This window comes from Mus pahari, chromosome 7 (assembly GCF_900095145.1).
Source record: "Mus pahari chromosome 7, PAHARI_EIJ_v1.1, whole genome shotgun sequence".
Lineage (NCBI taxonomy): Eukaryota > Metazoa > Chordata > Mammalia > Rodentia > Muridae > Mus > Mus pahari.
Window position 1 is genome coordinate 42,218,491 of NC_034596.1, and position 20,097 is coordinate 42,238,587.

The 20,097-nt window shown below is 39.8% G+C and overlaps 1 protein-coding gene across 36 annotated transcripts in view; it reads left to right on the forward strand.

The window, feature by feature from the left end:
- The window catches only part of Nrcam (neuronal cell adhesion molecule), a 266,233-nt gene that overhangs the window by 100,063 nt on the left and 146,073 nt on the right, over positions 1-20,097 (forward strand). The window contains exon 1 of one of the 36 annotated variants that reach the window (XM_029541072.1): positions 4,866-4,980. The exons of the other annotated variants lie outside the window; for them this stretch is intronic. The gene's annotated coding sequence lies outside the window, so the exon portion shown is untranslated. Of the gene's footprint in view, positions 1-4,865; positions 4,981-20,097 lie in introns of those variants that run through there. 36 annotated transcript variants of the gene reach the window in all.

Here is a 20,097-nt window from a genome sequence, read left to right on the forward strand (position 1 = left end):
TGCTGGGATTTGAACTCAGGACCTCCAGAAGAGCAGTCAGTGCTTTTACCCACCGAGCCATCTCACCAGCCTCATTAATTCTTTCATTCTCTTTACATCCCAATTGCTGCCCCTCCTCATGGTTTCCCCCTCACACTGTCCTTCCCTCATATCCTCTTCTCTTCTGAGAGAAGTATACCCTCCCCTGGGTATTCTGCCACCCTGGCACATCAAGTTTCTGCAGAGTTAGGCGCACCTTCTCCTATTAAGACCAGACAAGGCAGCCCAGTTAGGGGAATGGATTCCACAGATAGGCAACAGCTGTAGGGACAGCCCCTGTTCCAATTGTTGGGCAACCCACATGAAGACTGAGCTGCACAGCTGTTACATTTGTATGAGGGGCCTATGTCCAGTCCATGTATGTTCTTCAGTTGGTGGTTCAGTGTCTGAGAGACCCCAAGGATCCAGGTTCTTTGACTCTGTTGGTCTTCCTGTGGTTAAGAACAACTTTCTTACAAAATCATGTTTATTGGAAAACTATCTTTTTTTTTTTTTTTTTTTTTTTTGCCATGGTCTCACTCATCTGGAACTCATGATGTAGAGCAAGCTGGCCTCAAACTCACAGAGATCTGCCTGCCTCTACCTCCCAAGTATTGGGGGATAAAAGCATGTGTGCCACGGTACCCAGTTTGCTTTAATGTATGAGTGCTCAATCTGCATACATTTCACCTGTGTACACCTGCATGCCAGAAGAGGATATCAGATCCCAGTATAGATGGTTGTGAGCCACCAAGTTATTGGGAATTGAACTCAGGGCCACTGGAAGAGCAGACAATGCTCTTAACTGCTCAGTCATTTCTCTAGCCCCTTCTCTTCTAAGACAAGGTTTCTTTGTGTAACCCTGGCTGTCCTGGAACTAGCTCTGTAGACCAGGCTGGCTTTAAGATCTGCCTGCTTCTGCCTCCCAAGTGATGGGATTAAAGATGGGCACCACCATAGCCTTCCTGTCGTAAGAGTTTCTTTTTTAAAGCAGAGGTTTGTAAGTGCTCTAAACATGGTAGGGACAGGGAAGGTAGGAATGGAGACAAAGCAAAAGGATGTGGAGACAGTAAATGGGAGGATTTGCTTCTCTGTCTGGCCTCAGGTTTCATGTTTGGGTGGTGCAGATGTTCAGATAGATCCAATCATTGTTCCCTTAAAATGCCTACAGATTTGCCAATTCACCTCAAAACTATGTTTCTTTCCAGTCTCTCTTCTTAGCTTGTCTTCAGAACACCTTTCTAGAATTTTGGTAATTTGCATACTGGTAACTCATGAAAGGCAATGGCCAGGCCTCTGTTCCGTTAAACTATCTGTGGGTTCCTGGGTCTGCAACCTGAATTCACAGAACCAGATGGTTCCTGTGGCATTTCTATCAAATGCCTGCTTGGGGGAATCCAGGTGGAGGCAGGGGGGTCAAAAAGACTTCCAAGAGTATCCTGGGGTACATAACGAGTTTGAGGGCGTACTGGGCTAATGACACCCTGGCTCAAAGAACACCTAATAATAATAATAAAATAAAGGCTATGAAGATGGATGAGCTCAGGGTGCATCGCCTCTGTTCTAGAAGAGTGCCTGAATGCACACTCGCTCACCCTTCCGCTCCGAGTGTCAGGTTTATTTTTTCCTAGTAAGCATTAGCATGGCATATCTACTCATGGAGGTGCATGTTTGTGTACTTTGTGAATATTCACTTATTTATCCTAGAACAACTTTCTGAAGAAATACAGGATTAGGCTGTTTTACAGATGCCATGGAAATACTGAGTATGAATGTTCTGTCTAGGCATTACACATCTCAGAGCTATAACATTTGGGTAGAAGTTAACCTTTAAATTTTCTGATCACCTCTCTCTTGATAAATGTTTTGCTATGTATGTTATATTTAAGTAGAAATGTATGGGCTGGTGAGATGGCTCAGTGGGTAAGAGCACCCGATTGCTCTTCCGAAGCTCCGGAGTTCAAATCCCAGCAACCACATGGTGGCTCACAACCATCTCGTAACGAGATCTGACGCCCTCTTCTGGAGTGTCTGAAGACAGCTACAGTGTACTTACATATAATAAATAAATAAATCTTTAAAAAAAAAAAAAAAAAAAACGCCCTCTTCTGGAGTGTCTGAAGACAGCTACAGTGTACTTACATATAATAAANAAANAAATCTTTAAAAAAAAAAAAAAAGAAATGTATATGGAAGGAGCACATCTAACATTATGCATTATGGGTTGGTCATCCCATGTAGAAAGTCAGTTATACTAAACATGGGAAGGTGAAATGTAGAAAGCACAGTATGTAATTTGTGATCCTAAGGTGCCATTTTCCTTGTCCCCAAATTTGAGTAAGTAGGGGAAGGAGACTTAATAACCTAATGACTCAAAATGAGATGCCCCAAGTCCTTGTCTTAAATAAGGGACAGCTTTTTACTTGGGGTTTGAGATGGTAATAGTAACTGTGATTCAATTTTTTTAATAATGAGAGAAAGATAAGATAAAGAATTTATCAGAGGACTGGTGCGATGACTCAGCAGGTAAGAGCACTAACTGCTCTTCCTAAGGCCCTGAGTTCAAATCCCAGAAACCACATGGTGGCTTGCAACTACCTGTAATGAGATCTGACGCCCTCTTCTGGTGCGTCTAGAGCAAGCAGGAACTGAGAGAATAGAGTTGACCAGATTGAGCAGAGGTCCTAAAAAAATTCAATTTCCAGCAACCACATGAAGGCTCACAACCATCTGTACAGCTACAGTGCACTCACATACATTAAACAAACAAACAAACAAATCTTTAAAAAAAGGTTTATCCAAAGACTCCCCTCATGCATGGTGGGAGAACAGGCCTGCATTAGTTGGATGTTACCCATTCTTGTCATAAAATGGATTAGATGATGGATTTCGAAGAGCCCATTAAACCCACTCCCTTTATTTACACCCCTCCCAAAACAACAACAACAGAACCCAAACTGTTTAGAACAGCTTACTGTGTAACACAAAGTTGCAAAGGCTTGGTCACAGTGGGAGCCAGAGCGGGAGGGAACCAGGCTGGCGAAAGCATTTTGCATTTAATGGGTCGGAAGCTGTAGTGAAGCAGTGTGCTGAAATAATTCTGATTAGGCTCGGTCAGTCAAGCTGCATAATGGGGCTCCTCTCTCCTCCATTCAGCCCTCACTGTTCAGAGCTCAGCCACAGCTTAAAGTGCCGTTCCGAGTGCTCCTCACACCACTCTCGCCGACCTCTCAAGTTGGCGTGTGAGGTTATTCTTACCTGTGAGAATAGCTAGCTAGGAAAGGAAACAGCTGTGTTCACATGTTCGTAGAAAAACATGAGCAACTTCTGTTTTCCATTGGAAATGTTCATTTAAAGCTTTTCACTGCCTGTGTAGGGATGACTGGAAAATACCAAGGTGGATAATGACTATAAACAATCCTCTCCCCGGCATGCTTTTGGTGTCCATGGTGTGAGCTACGGCAGCAGCCAGGCAGCTAGTTATTTTCTGTTCTCCCAGCTAATAACACATGCATAGAGCAGCAGATGTAGAAGCAAGAGGAAATAACGTTAACACTTTCCTCCTCTATTCATTTTATCCTTTAGAAGGATTACAAATGAGAAGTGATTTTCTATTTGCAAGTTTCTGTTGGCACAATCACAAGCTAATTAGGACGTAGAAAGTGAAGAACCAGATGTGCAGCGAGAGGGAGTAACTCTGGAGCCTGATGTCTCTAATCGGTTGGGTTTGGAGGTCCTGTGGCCCTGACTTGGGTTGTCTTGGACAAAATGCTTTGAAGGAGGTTGGGTTACAGGTTGATTGTGCTTTTGTGAAGTAGGGTATTATTCTAAGAAGATCTTAAGAAACATTGAAAGTGTTTCAAAGAAGTCTAGTCATCCGTTGTTCACAGCGGTTACTGAATAATGTAGAACAGGTTTGGGGATTTGTTCTTAGGAAGTTGAAAGGACGGTAAGTGGATCCTTTGAGCTGGATTCAGAGCTGCTGTCTAAAGCTACTGTCCTTGAGGTGTTTCCAGAGAGCCTCAAAGCTTTAAAAGTGACATTAAAAATGCAAGCAGAAGCAGGTCACTTTGAGATTTGTGGCAGCTTCAAAAATGAGCTTCCCCACCCTGTTAGACTATATATCAAAATTCTCTCATTCCTGAATCTTCTTAACATGAAATATAATCGTAATATAGAACAGCAGCTCACCAGACAGCAGCTCATTATTAACTATTTTCAGTTGTGTCTTTGTATACTAGAAATATCTGACTTGAAATATAATCGTATATATCACTTAAAAACCCCTACATCTTGGAAAGGTGTGTGGATAGATACTGAAGGAGCCCAGAAGAGAAGGGAAATTGAGGAATAAATAAGTAGGGGAAAGAAACTAAACATAGTTCTAATGTTTAATTTTACCAAGATTTCACATTAAATTAAGGAGAGGTTCTAGCTCTTTCTGTGAATGCAGTCACAAATTAGTGTTGTGAGTCACCTAGATACAGGCAGTTTGCATGTGCTGGCATTGAGCTGCTGTTTGGTCCTGTAAAGAAATAATATTTCCTTAGCAAAACAGGGCTTCTAAATGTTAGTTTGAATTTATGGTAAGTTTGAGAAAAGGAAAAACTGCATATTAACTCCTCTGTGGGTGAAAACATGGTTTTTTTTTGAAACAATACTACTGAAAAATCATCCATTGTTTCCTTTGCTAGATGATTTTGAGCCACTAAGCAGATCTCTCTAGCTTCTAAATGGCAAGGAGGAAATGGTTAACCCCATTGTATTGCCACAAAGCCAGGCTGATCGCCCTGGGAGGCCTGAGCGGTTTTGGATTGGCTGACAGGAAGGGACTTAGCGTTTTTGCTGCACAGAGCCCATCCACCACTGGCTTCGATTGCCAGGGCTTTTATCTGCAGAAATGTGCTGGGATGGGCACTCGGCTTAAGGTTTTCTTTTTGCCACTGGGAGGAATGGAAAGCAGTGAGTATCTTCATTTTTAAGGTACTATCTGAGTTCGTTTGTCTGCAGAGGAAAGCAGTGAGTGACAGCCTTGCAGAGGAGGGACTGATTGATTTTTGGCCCTCCTCTCAGATGTCACTGCAATGATTTGTTTAAAGTCAGAGCTGAAGCTAGAATTGTGTTCTGACAAAAAGGACTTGCCTTCCTTAGGCTTCATGTTCTCTGTTCATTGATTTGGTTGTGTTTAATGTGTTGATCTGGTTACTAGATTTTGTTTGAAAAACAAGGTTGTTGTCTTAGCTTGCTCATCACTTGGAAGGGGGGCTTTGATAGGGCAATGACAGGTGGACTTGATGTGAATATTTGAGGCAGCGCAATGTGAGTACATTTTTAAGAAAACCGAAATGTGGCTTGTGCTGGCTGCTGGAGCACATTGGAAGGCTGTCCTGCTATGTACTGTTCAACATGCTTTATCATTGCTCAGATATTTACTTTTGATCATCTCATGGACAATGTTTATAACTCTACAAAGACATTTCCTAATGGGGTTGTATTCCCCCCACTTTTTTCTGTGTACTTGATATATTAAATAACAATTTTCATATAATATTTTTTGTGTACAAGGTAAAAATGCTGCGAGTCTGCTTCTGGATTGAGAAGAAGGGATTCTGATTTCACTGCCTCTGTACTAACCCGAGTTCCTCTGAAGTTTTCTACATCTGTTGCACAGTATCCCAGGGTTTTCATTGAACAAGAAGTTGAAAGGGCTGGATCAGGGGCACATAGTCAGTTAAGCCTGGAAATATCATGGAAGACTAGATATCAGTTTCTAACATGTATGTCGCAGATTTTGAACATTTTGAAAAGGAACATGGGATTTAGGGATATAGAGCTTAATGGCAGAACACTTGTCTACAATATTTGAGGTGCTGGGTTTGATCCCCAGTAGGGCCCAAATTATTTTTAATATATGAAATAAAGGGTTAGGTAGATTTACACATAGACAGCCAAGCTATTTAAAAAGACAAACAAAGATTTTGCACCCTAAAATTATCATGTAAGTACTCATTTATTGCAATTGGACATGAAGCAAATATATTCAGACACTGTGATTTTTCCAAGCCCCTCCCTTTTTTTACTGTCAGAGTTTCTATGGACAGGAAGAAAATTGCATGAAAGTCACGATGCATTTTACTTCCACTTTCTGTGGTGGTTTCCAGTTTGTGGGATTCCATTTGATCCTCTTACTAAACCCTGCAGGAGAGGGTGCCTTAGCATCTTTCTAAGACTTAAAGAGCCTTAGCAGAATGCCTTAAGTCATCCTGCTAGGGACATACAGAGCTGGATTTCCCTCAGGCATTCCAGCTAAAGCCTGTCCTCAGCCCCGTGCTCATTTCATGTGTTGTGTGTTCTGTGTTTGCCTTAATGATCAGACTGTTTTGACTAAGCTTTTAATAGGAAGGGTTTGGCAACAGCTGGTGTTAGGTAGATTAAAGATAACACCAAAGCCTGTTTAGTTGGAAATTTATGAGAGTGAGAGGGAATAAAGGGGAAGTTGCTCAAATACTAGCGTGTAAGAAAAGAAGTGGAATTTAAGGGCAAGATGGTCCATGCATGGTGTTCTTGCTTCTCTCTTTTCCTAAGTCCCTGTACCTTCAGCGCAGCTCGTTTCTGTCTCTTCTAAGGAACCTCTAGGCCTAGTTGTTGTCAGTGAGATAACTACATAGCTCTAGAGCACTCTTCAGAGACTTTATATTTCTATTCCATTTCTAGAAAATTAATAATCACACGCATAAATTCTCCCTTAAAACGATGTATGTCCAGGATCCTGGCTCATTTGAACTGTATGGAGAATATTACTTACTTCTGATACCAGACTTCTTCTCATTCTGAATTTCTTCAGATAACTTTGCTCACAGTGTTTAATGCTACTACTTTGCCAGACTTTCAAGACTGGGCTGTGGTTTTTAAGGTGACTTCCCAAGACTCCTGAGGAAATCTCTGTATAGATAAGACTTTGTGTCACACATAACTCCAAACTGCTATGTTCCGTTTTGAAATAGTGAAATGCTTTGCAAGACTTGGTGATACAAATACTTTTTGGCTTAGTCTGTAATTCATTTTTTAACACGTACTGCTTAGGAAGAGGTTCAGAGACACGGTTGTCTCTGGCGTTGGCATAACATAGTCAAGCAAATTCTGGTAGTTTTGTAAAAACTATTTAAAATGGACTATAACCCACGATACTCTGATATGACATCAGAGTGATGACATTTAGAATTCTAATGATTTGAAGATGGGTGAGAGATAGGTTTAGTGGTACATGCCTATCATCTCCTCATATGGGAGACTGAGGCATACTTGCCTATAATTTCAGCATTTCAGAGGCTGAGGCAGGAGAGTTACTTTGAATTTAAGACTAACCTGTACTACATAGCATAATGAGTAGGCCAGCCTAGCCTACAGAGGGGGAGTCTTTAAAAAAAAAAAAAAAAACCAACAACTGAAATTGTATATAAATATCTCATCAAATATTTCCCCCAAGATAAATGATTATTTAAGAATAAAAGATTATTCTTTTGTTTCTCCTTCCAGAAGTGCTAAGGAAACCTAACCTATAACATATTTTCCTTCAAGCTCACACATAATGTGGGGTTCTCAACACTCGTAATCCTGAGACCCTTATGTACAGTTCCTCATGTTGTGCTGACCCCAAGCCATAAAATTATTTTGTTGCTACTTTATAACTGTAATTTTCTTACTGTTATGAATCATAATGTAGATATCTGTGTTTTCTGATGGTCTTGGGTGACCCTCAGAGGGTCACTTGACTCCCAAAGGGGTAGTGACCCACAGGCTAAAAACCACTGCTGTAAAGACTAAGGTGTGTGTGTGTGTGTGTGTGTGCACATGCATGCATGTGAATGTGTGTGTGTTTCCCTTTTCTCATAAGGGCCGTTTCCAGAATCTGCTCTTTGGGAAGTAGGGCTTGCTACCAGCTTCCTGGAAAGCAAGGATTTCTGTGGCTACTTGCCCTGCGTAGGGAAAGAAATCTGTTTACTCCTGTGTTTCTGGTGCTTACCAGGGCTAATAAGCAAGGACTTCTAATTCCATTAAAAGTCAACATTTTTGGTTCATCTGGCCATAGAGCACATGAAGACTAACTGGTCAGTGTGCTCAGATCCAGGTGGACTGTAGAAGGTACTGACAATGGCAGCTGGTGGCCTCCTCTCTGACTTCTCGGATGCCCAGTTTCTTTTTATTGCCCTGCTGGCTAAGGAAGGTGCCTAACTTTCCCTCATCTGTACTGTAATTCAGAGCCTGTGGGGAGGATGCAGGTGGTTTTACTGAGAATGGCTGCAGACACCTGTATTCGGACATTTGTATTTGGAGGACCGGGTTATGGGATGATTTGAATAATACTAAACTTTACCTGTTTTCATTCTTTCTTAAATTATTTGATTTGAGGAAAAACATTATTACTTACTGGCTGGAAGGAAGAAAGACATAAAAGACAGAAATTTTGTTGAAGACTGAAGTATTAATTCAAATAATCAGCCACAACTGGATGAAGGACATGTTTGATGATTGCACACTGAATCTCTACCTGTGTGACAACGTCAGCTCTGAAACAGTGCACTGATCTCTTTAGTGGGCTGTTTTCTCATCATGACCCCTTGTCAGCTTCTTCGCAGAACAGTCTGTTCTGTCTTTCCAAAGGGGTCTCAACACCCCTTAAAATTTTCTCATTTCACTCAAAGTGAAAGCTAAAGACCTTGCAAGTAGGTGCTAGCTCTAGGTCACAGCGTGCCACTCAGTGCCATCTCTGGCTTGGCCTCTTTCTCTTCCTTTGCCCACCTTCTGCCTACTAGCTGTAAACTACTGTCTTAGGTTTCTATTGCTATGAAGAGACACCATGACCATGGCAACTCCCATAAAAGAAAGCATTTTAATGGGGTTGACTTACGGTTCAGAAGTTTAGTCCATTATCATTATAGGAGGAAGCATGGCAGCATGCAGGCAGACATGGTGCTGGAGAGGTAACAGAATTCTAAATCTGGATTTGTAGGCTGCAAAAAGAGAGAGTGACACTAGGCCTGACTTGAGCATTTGAAACGTCCAAGCCAGCCCCCAGTGACATACTTTTCTCAAGCCACACCTATTCCAGGAAAGCCACACTTCCCAATAACGCTAATCCACGTGAACCTATGGGGGCACTTTTACTCAAACCACTACAACTATCTTAAGGGCTTTGCATTTGCCATACCCACTTGCTCAGCCTGCAAAGTGCTTCTCCAGTGCCCCCTCTGCTCAAGGCGTGCGCGCGCGTGTGTGTGTTTGTGTGTGTGTGTTGGCAAAGATCAATACTGAGTATTTCCTTCTGTCACTTTCCACTTTATTTTTTAAGACAGGGTCTCTCCTTTGAGCCCATGGCTCACCAGTTGATTAGACTTGTTGGCCAACAAGCTCAGGGTGTATGTGTCTTTTTCTTTCTTTCTTTCTTTCTTTCTTTCTTTCTTTCTTTCTTTCTTTCTTTCTTTCTTTCTTTCTGATACAAGAGTCTTGGGCTTATAGATAAATGCCATCACATGTGGCTTTCTCTTAGTGTTAAGAATCTGAACTCAGGTTCTCCTGCATGCAAGGTAGTCATTTTTACTGAGTCATCTTCTAAGCCTCTAGTGTTACTTTTCAAAGAGACAGTAGTTTCTTCATTAAAACTGTAGTCTCTCTTCAGCTTTGCACTCCCATTTTCTCACCATACTTATTTTTTTCTTCTAACATACCATATTATTTTATGTGTTACTAGCATATCTATACACCTTTATCTTATGTGAATGTAAACCAGGTGAGCCTCCTGTTTTGGTCATTGTTATCTTTAAAACCTAGGGTAGTGTTCAGTTTATGATAATATTATTTGTCAGATGAGGTAAGGGTTTGTGGAAATTAAAGAAAAAGTTTTACTTTCTTTAAAAGCAAGATAAACCTAAGGATTACACAATTATTATTATTATTATTTTTAAATCACCTTAAAGTAAAAGAAATTTGATACTTACATAGTTCAGGTCAGAATTTTCTCAGATCATTGATGCAAAAGGTATGTCCCATGTGGTGTTTGAAAGTAAGTGGTTTTGGAAATAGGCAGGAGAGAATGCCAAGAGAGGATGTAGTTGGAGATGGAGACTGTGCGTTTCACAGTAATGATTTTCAAAGTAAAGGAATTGAATGGGAAATACATGAACAAAAACTCTGTGTCTCTGGAAATGTAAATTTCATTCAGATTCCAATCTGTGCAATTTTTCAAGCTCAGTGGTCCCAGGTCAGAGGGCACTTGTATTAGCCTAGACGCTGCTTTGTTACATCACCTCTTGACTAAACCTCTGCATTCCTTATTATTATGGTGCCCTTCCAATAACAATAAAACCAAGCCCTTATAGCACTACTAACATTTATACAGCAGTTAGACAACTCCTACGTGAATTGTCCCCAGAGACCTTAAGAGATAGGTCAGGATTGTTCACACGTTTTTGTACATAGAAAGGATGCAATTTCCCTAATGCCACCCAGTCTGCTATTAAATTCATAGTTTGATTGCTTTATTGCGAAATGATAGTTTATCTAATAGAGACCACATTGCATTGCTGATAGCCTCCTTTAAATGGGTGACTTCATGTATGGGTTTAACTGGAATTAATGGCCCAGAACTAACGATGTTCCAGGTTTTCTGAAGCTTGATTTTATTACTTTAAATTTGGAAACTGAACAAGAGCCTTAGTGACGTGAGACTCCCAAGGTAATTTTGACATTGACCAGAATGAGAATATTCTGCTGTGATATTCCTGTTGGAGACATCTGTAAGAGTGGGCTGACTTGTGATTGGGCGTAACTTTCTACCTCCGAGCCATTTTTAAAATCGTGCTGAAACTTGTTTTGCAATGTGTAGAAAATCCATTTTTTAAATAAATCAATACAAGTACAATTAGGAAAATCTATATAAGTAGATAATTGCATGGGTAATTAAGAAATAGAAACAAAATCCTAGGTGAGAAGACCCTGGTTCCAGTCAATATGATGGGAACGTGGGAGAAGCAGAATCAAATTCAGTCATGTTCCTTCATTTCTGTTGGGCACCTTTCTTTTTTCATTCTAATATGGCTTATGAAAGACCTCAAGTTCAGTTCAGTGAGCTGTCAAGTTGTAAGGAGATGCGAAACCAAAGGGCCTACTTACAAGTTCACATCTGAATCAAAAGGAAACTGGAAAAGTAAAGCCTCTCAAATAAATGATGAGTCAGGATCTGTCTGATCTTGAACCAAATGCTGGAAAGAGTTTCCCAGCTTCTTCTCATTCCTTCTGTAAGTGAGGTTTGTCCACTCCCAGTGACAGCAGGAACGCTCAGCCATATTGTTCTTTCCATGAAGTTTTTCTCCCCATTTCTTTTAACTGGGGATACATTCAGTCACCTTTCTGCTGCTCCAAAACCTGATTCACTACACTGTAATCTGTCTTTACCATCATAACAATACAAACAACAATACAGATAAACATACTAGAATACAAGCTGTAGTTTCGGTACAAGTGGATAACTTAATTGAGCATTTAATTGTTCCATTAAATGTTTGAAAGAAGAATGTTCTACATGGAAAGTTTGAAAGTTTTGAAATCCAATTAAGAACACAAATTGATAGAGTAATAACATGCCCACACTTTGATTTAAATTATATTAAAATTTGAAACTTACATCTTCATGAGGCCCATCTCAGAAAGGGATGGTGGTGGAATTTTCTTAAGGAGGAGGCTGTAGCTCTAAGGAAGCATAAAACTAAGGGAATTAAGGTTCTTTATAACAAAATGCCACTGAAGCATCTGTAAGCAGTCCTCTGACTATGTGCATTTAACCCTTTAGCCAGATAATTAAGGCAGATTGACAAATCTGAATAAATGAAAATTGAAAAAGGTGAATTATGTAAACTATACAGGCCAAGTCTAAGAAGTTCTGCTGAGCTCTGATGGTGTGCAGTTGTGATGTGCTATTTAGAGGTCAGATCATCTGAGTACACACAAGGCTTCGTATTTCCTGCTCCTTTTATTTTATCCTGAGTTTGAAATACACAGCCCCATCTGTTTTCTGCTTACAGAAAGTTTGCATAAATTACTATTCATGTGGTCATCCTAATTTCAATAGCACCACCCAATCTGTGGTTTCATGTTCCAAGGTTTCATCTCTTGAAAGTCTGAAAATATTGAAAAGAGATGTTGAGAAATAAGCAATTTGTGCTTTTGAAATAATTTTTATGGCAGCATATGACTGTAACACTTTTTAAACTTTACAATTAGCTATTATTATTATTATTATTATTATTATTATTATTTTATTTTCCGTATATGAATGTTTTGCCTGAATGCATGGTTGTGTACCATGTGCATGCTTGGAGCCTGCAGAGACCAGAAGAGGCTGTTGGATCCCCTAGATCTAGAGTTACAAATGGTAACTGCCATGTGAGCACCGGGAATCGAACCCAGGTCCTCTAAAAAGTGCAGCCAGTGCTCTTAACCACTGAGACATCTCTCCCACCGGACAGTCATTATTGAAAATCTTTTTATTGTGCTTAGTTTCTAAACTAAATTTTTATCAGAGATAAGTGTTAAGAGAATATTCAGTACAGTTACGTCCCCATATCTATCTACAATGAACCCTTGAATTCAACCAACTATGGATGGAAATATTCTTTTTAAAAAGTTATCTTCTATTGAGCATGTGCAACTGTCTTTCCTGTCAGTCTTCCCTAGCCAGTGGAATACAGCCATTGTTTGCATAACTTTACATTTGCATTGGATATTCTAAATTACCGAGAAGTGATTTAATGAGTTCAGGAGGATGCGGCTATGTCCAAATGTTATGGGTTTTTTTGTTGTTGTTGTTTTGTTTTTTATGTAAAGGTCTGTGTATCCTTGAATTTTGACATTTGCACAGAGAGATGGAACAAATATCATTCAAATGGTGAAGGAGGCACTATGTACATGGGGTTATAACTAGCCTATTTAAAGGTATCCACGGGGGTTCTCATTATTTATTTAAATTTATTTATTAAAAATTTTAAAAGTAGAATTTTTATTTTATACCACATCTATTTTCTCTTAGCACGTGATATTTTGAGTCAGTGTTTTCCCCATTTAACAGTAGTTAAGGATAGCTGTATTTTGAGGGATGAGATCTTACGAATGTGCGCTCATTGATTCAAGTTCTTAAATGCTAATCAAATTAGTTCAGTAATTAAGTTTCTCTGTCACCTTTTGTATCGGCAAAAGATGACTAAATAGTCAGGATTTGTGAAGTTAAGTACACTTTATTTGTTCAAACATTTCCACTGTGCTTTTCACGAATATCTGCAGCTTAATTTACTAGATCACAAGTCCAGGTAAGTTACCTTTTAATAAAGTGCAGTTTTTAGTAGATTATATAATGAGATCTTAAAATTTTTTGACGAACACTAATAAGTGAACAAATAGAAGTCTGCGTAAATTTCTTACTTGATCATGGTAATTCTTCGAGATCCTAAATTCTGCCTTTCCTCTGAAAGCTTCCATGTGCTTCACCTGTGTTTATACCTGCCCAGGAGCCTACTCAAGAGTTCTTCGCTTCATTCTTCAGTCGGTAGTTTTCAGTACTGGTTCTTTGTTCCTAATGCTGTGATTACTTGACCAGTGTCTGTTTCCTACACTTAGTCAGAAGCTTCTTGATGCAGGAAGACTCTGTTCAAAGAGGTCTTTATTGCTCTTTCTTGACTGTATTGACTCCCCATATAGAGCTGGACAACCAATAGCTATCTCGTAGCGAAGGGTGTGTGAGAGGGTCAATTAGCAAATGGTCTGTGAATGGATGATCTTCTGTTCTCTTCATTCACCTAACCTCAGTTCATACCATGCCTAAGCCACAGTAGTTGCTCAGGAGGTGTGTTGGATAAGCTAATGGCTTCTTGACTTTTAAAGGACATTAAAAATATTGATGGAGGAGTTTGTGGTGTAAAGTGAGTATTTTCCGGCAACCACCACATTGTTTTTATTAACTTGCAAACTTGAGAATTTGTAGCTGTGGTTTCTTCTATTGTGGTTTCTTTTATACATAACCACAAAATTTATTTTAATTATCTTAAGTGTACAGTCAGTAGCATTAAGTATTTTCACACTGTTATGTGAGCATCCACTACATTTTCAGGACGTTTTCATTTCCGAGATCAAAATTGCTACCTATTAAATAATAGCTTCCCAGTTAACTGTGACTTTATAAAACACTCTGTGTATGCCTTAGACTCCTTTATTTAGGTAGCATAATCAGTAAAGTGTTTGCCTATGAAGCACGAGGCTCTGAGTTCAATCCAAAGAACCCGAATAGTGACATGCATTTGTGGTTCCAAAGCTGGGGAGACAGAAAATAGGAGGATCCCTGGCACTTAATGACCATCTAGCCTGGTCTAGTCATCAAGTCTCAGGTCCTAATGAGAGTCCTTATCTCAAAATATAAGGTGGACATCAACACAGGAATGATATCAGAGGCTGACCTCTAGCTTAAACACATAGATGTATACACACAGACACACACACACACACACACACACACACACACCTTTCCTTCCTAGATACATTACATGTAGATTGTATATATTAAATACATAAACATAAACTGCTTTTGCTACCTGAATAGAGTTGGATGTCCCATTTCCCTTGATGGATCTCCTGCCTTGGTTGATGGTATAGGTTCCTGGAGATTGCATTATCTGAAGGATGTCCAGCATGGATCGGGGGTTCCTGTATTCACAGTAAAGTCCATCTGCTCACCCATGCATGAGGCCCCCCCCATCTCCAGTTCATATGCAGAGGTCACCTTTTGTTCCCACTCATCTCCACACCTACTCGTGTCCACATGCACATAAACATCTATGGCTATTCCCAAGACTGTTATTTGCTTAAACATTGGGGTCATATCTTATTTAAACTCCCAAAGCAGAAACATGTAATTTAAAAATTTTTAATTAATTCATTAACCTTTAACCTACTGAATCAAATGAGTGCTGCCCTTCTATACATGGACATGGGTCATCCACTGAGCCATGGGCTACATACTATTGGCCACACTTGTGAAGGAAATTGACTCCCTGTCCCCAGCAGCCGTTAACTCAGGAATGTGGCCTTAAGAACTCCTCCACATACTGAAATTTTGGCTTGAACTTGTTCAGGCCTTATGCATATAGCCACAGCTACTGTCAGTTCATGTGTGCAATAGCCGTGTATTGTCACAGCACACTTTCCCATCCCTTGGCTCTCACATTTCTTCTGTCCCTCTTCTGTGATGTTCCCTGAACCTTGGTTGGGAAGGTTGATATAGATGTTCTAACTACACCTGAGTACTCAGTCACTTAACCTCATCATTCATCATTGCCCACTGGAATAAGAAGCATCTCTCACCAAGGTTGAGACCAGTGGAACTCTGTGTTTATAAATATCAATATTTAGAAGGCAATTTGACAATAGAACCATTTAGAAAACATCAAAAGGATCTCCCCGTGGGTTTATGACTTTCATAGCCACAGGTTTTGACTTCATAATATCAGGCAAGGATTGCCTCTCTACAGATCAGACCTCAAATACAACCAAGAGAGTAGCTGATTATGTCCTAATCACTCATGCCACTATTATACCAGTAGGCACATCCTAGCATGTAATGACAGTATTGCAACAGGGTCTAGTCCTGGATAAGACCAATGATGTCTTTTCTCCCTCACAAGTCCGCATAGCAACTCTGAGCACAATGAAAGCCAGTCAGCAGGGAGACTGGGTCAGTTAAAATTGATTTCGCTGTCCTATAAACAAAGTATATGGTACCTTCAGGAATGGAATCTTACCATCTAGCTGTGGCAGGAAACCAAAAACAAGGACAATAGTCTGCATTGTATTGCATGCTTCCAGGGCCTCACTGACCTGCTCTGGGCACTGAGATTTTAATTGAGATTTTAATTTTAATAACTCATATCTTCTGGGAGCATCATTATTCACTGATGTGGGGGTAATTTTTTTCAAACTCCTTTGAAATACATTTTATTTTGTTATGTTTGGTTGTTATCTTTTAGAAGCAGGTTCTTTTCTAATGAGAGTCAGAGAGGGAGTGGATTTGGATGCAAGGGGATAGAGGGGAGGAACTGGAAGGAGTAGAGGGAGGGGAAACTGTAATCAGGATATAGTGTATGAGAAAAGAATCTATTTTAAATAAAAGGGGTACTGAAAAACTTTACAAACTAGTGGAACTTCAGAAGGCTTCTTCATATATCATGAGTTTTGGTTAGCCTTCTCCTTCCTCCCCTTCTTCCCACCCTTGTTCCCATTCAAGGAGCTCTTAGCATTCTCTCCTTGACATTTCATATCACACATGTTCTACTATATCTTCTTATTTTAATTTTTTAAAATTGGATTGCAAGATTATTTCTCAAGCAGCAGCTTCATGCCTACTTCATTTTGGTAAGGGTTTCCCCTGTCCCCTCATTTCTCTAGCCTGTCCATTCAAGGCTCTTCTTAGGCTCTTCTGTCTCCAGTACCACTCTTCTATTTTCTTTCTATTTTCTTGCCACCTCTACTCTCCTATCTTCCCATTAAATGCACTCCACCATGTCAACCGCCTATGCTATACTGAACTACCATCCTCTGAGCCAAACAGCTGTTATCTTTAAGAGCTCAGCTGTGTTTAGGCTTGTTGAAGTTTAGCATCTGCTGATGAAGGATGCGAAGGGTCAAAGGATTTTCACCTGAATATCCAGACATTTTGTATTAGTAGTTGCACAGCAATATGGAACACCATCTTAATTAAGCATAGCTTTAGGGAAGAACTAGAGTGAACAGGCTGAGGAAGAATAGAGGAGGGGGGCTCCATCTATAGGGCCATGAAAAACCATCATCCCTGCTGGGCAAAGAGTTTCTGGTGTAGCTTTGTTTGTTTTGTTGGTGGTGGGGGGCACTCATACTCTAAGTAGCCTCTTATACTACGTAATTATGCCCAATGATCTCGTTGATTCTCCAGAATGGTCACTGGTGAATTGTGCCTCATTTCCTCTGTGTCCTTAGAAGGAGAGTAGCTGTTGCTTACATCTCCCCACAGGAATTTTGCCAGCAGCCTGCTTCTAGCTTCCTAGCTTCCACACTCACGTTGTTTGTATTTTTCCTTCTTTAGATGAGAAGCTTCCTGAATTTTACTTCCTTCTAGGAAGAAAAATTGGCAGACTCACAAAGTACCATATACACTGTTGAGTCATTGTCCTAAAGATATCTTCCCAGCATGGACATGGTCCATTGCACCAGACCCATCTGAAAATGCTTATTAGAAGTGTGGGATTCCAGGTCCCTCTCCATCTGCTGAACCATATTCTCTCCATGGCTACCTTTCATCAGCTCTGTTTCCTCAGACACAGACAGGATTCTCTCTTTCTCTGTCATTCTTGCTCTCGCTGTGTATTTAGTGAACTTGAAAAAAATCATTCCTCACTACTATGCTTTATAAAATATTTAGGATATATTCATTGACATTAAACTAGTTTTCTTTAGGCTTCTTTTTCCCTAGGCAAAATAAAGTTACTTCGTTTCTATTAACATTCATGAGTTCTTAAATCTTTGTTGCTTTGCTGTTCTGCATACACCAAGTTTTAAAAATGAAATCAGATTCTGTTGATTGTAGACATAGACACAGCATCAATGAGGACTGAGTTTAATGTAAGGTTTAATCATATTCAGTATGTGCTGGCTTTTTAGGTGAAACAGAGCTGCATATTATGACAGATTCCTGACTGGGGAAATGTCATACAGTTAAGAATCTTTGTCAATGACTCTACCTTATTGTTTTTGAGGTTGGATCTTTGAATCAAACCTAGAGCTTTTTAATCTAGATAGTGTCATTTTCAACTTGCTCTGGGGTTCCCTCTGCTTTCTGAGGCTAGAACTGCAGGTGAACTGTCTTGCCTTTTGCAGAGTATATCCTTGCCTTTGCATCAGGTTAAGGCATTCACTCCAGTTTCCCTTGCTTGTGTAGTAATCACTTTAGCTACTGACATATCTCTCTGATGCCTCCCTAGATGCCTTTTATGTTTATATTGAACTAGAGTCTCACCAAGTTGCCCAGGGAGGGCTTCAAATTGTGATGCTATTTCTTTAGCCTCCTGAGTAGCAATGTAAGTGTGCACCATAACCTCTGGTCCATTCTTACCTTTCAAAAGTCATGGAGCTAGCTCTAAATCCTAACACATTCACTAAACTTGCAACAAGACAATGAATTTGATGGTAAACTCGAGGCTAGAAGTTAGCACCCAGTGTCTCCAGAACCCCAGCTAAGCTATGCTAGAGTTGAAGAGGGCCTCTCCTGGAGACATATCATTGTGATATCATTTGGGAAAACTTATTTTAGACGATAGTATCTGCTGTTTGAAATGTGTTTTTCGCAGATGCTGAAATGGAGAGAATTAGGCTTCAAGATTAGTTTGGCTTTGTGCCATGCTGAAATTGGCTATTGTATGGCAGACAAACACTGGAAAAGCATACAAGAAATGCCATGTTTAACAGGAATGTCTTTTTCTCCCCAGTTCAAATCGACCTCAACTTCAATCTGACCTGTCTAAAGCAGGAAAACTGAAAAGAAACATTTAGGGATTAGCCTAAGATTATGCACTAAACTTTTGGCAAAGCCAAAGACATTTTTAAAATTGTAAGTTACTATCATTTTTATGCATAAAAGAGCAAAATGGGGGCTGAAGAGAGGTCTCGGTGGTTGGGATCATTTGTTGCCCTTACAGACAACATGGGTTTGATTCCTGGTACTAACATTGTGGTTCACAACTACCCATAAGTCTAGTCCCCAGGGATCCCATCCCCACTTCTCACTGCCACAGGAACAAGCCACATAATTGGTGCATATGCATTCAGGTAAAATGCTCACGCATAAAATAAATAGAGCTAAAAGATTCCTCAAGAAGAGCAAGATAATCTTATGCTACCTATATATTTAATATGGGTATATTCACATGTATAAAACGTCACATGTGAAAAATTTCAAAGTTAATGTTCTGAGAGCATTTCTCAACTGTATTATTTTGAAGATTATAAACAGAAAAACCATTCTCTCAGCTAAAAAATAAAATTGGTATGAGGAGTTAAATGTAAGTAAGGATGCCAACTTACAGAACTCAACCTCTGAATGCTCTATAGGGCCTTCATAATTAAACCACAAAGCATGGATAGATGAGATCAGGAGTGTCCACACTTGCAGATAATTCTTGCCTCATAGTGTATACAATAATAGATTTTAGTTACATTGAATACCATAAAAATCTCATTAAACAAATAAAAAATGCTGTTAAAAAAAGTCTATCAATAACAATTCACTTTAGGGCAAAGTGGTTATGGCAAGTGTTTACTTTTTCTAAATTGTTGCAATTTTGCTAAATACCATTGACTCCCTTTTACTGTGACTGTTTTGTTATGCGCGCAGTGGCCTTTGCATTTGGTTTTCACCTAGATGTCATTTGTCTTTTCTGAAGGCCCCCTCTAAGGTGCATCAGATCCTTTCTTGACCCTTTGACTTAGGACTAGTTTTATTTAATACGATAAGTTGATTGCATTTTGGAAAAGCAAATTAGGTTGTTACTTGGTTATTGGTAAAACGGTCCGCAGCGATGATGAATTACCCTATTTTGCTGACCTAAATGTGTTTCCAAGTGATGCAAGCCATAGGTGCAGTTGTCAATGCAAGAGTGATGAATGGAACAAAAAGTCACTTCCTAGGAATGTTTGGCATAATTATTGGCATGGTAGCACAATTACTATATACTATTTTTGTGGTCCTTGCTTGGAGTTTGAAATTGCCAAAAGAGGCTTGAGATGAGGCTTGTTGTTAATACACAAATAGTAGGATGAAATCATTTCTCTTAGAACCACACCTATGCAAGACTGGATATGTACTCTTATCAGAGCATCTTGCCTTGAGTAAATTATATTTAAACAACAATTGACATGCTATCAAAACTACCCGTTCCTTTCTTTTTTCCTTCCTTCCTTCCTTCCTTCTTTCCTTCCTTCCTTCCTTCCTTCCTTCCTTCCTTCCTTCCTTCC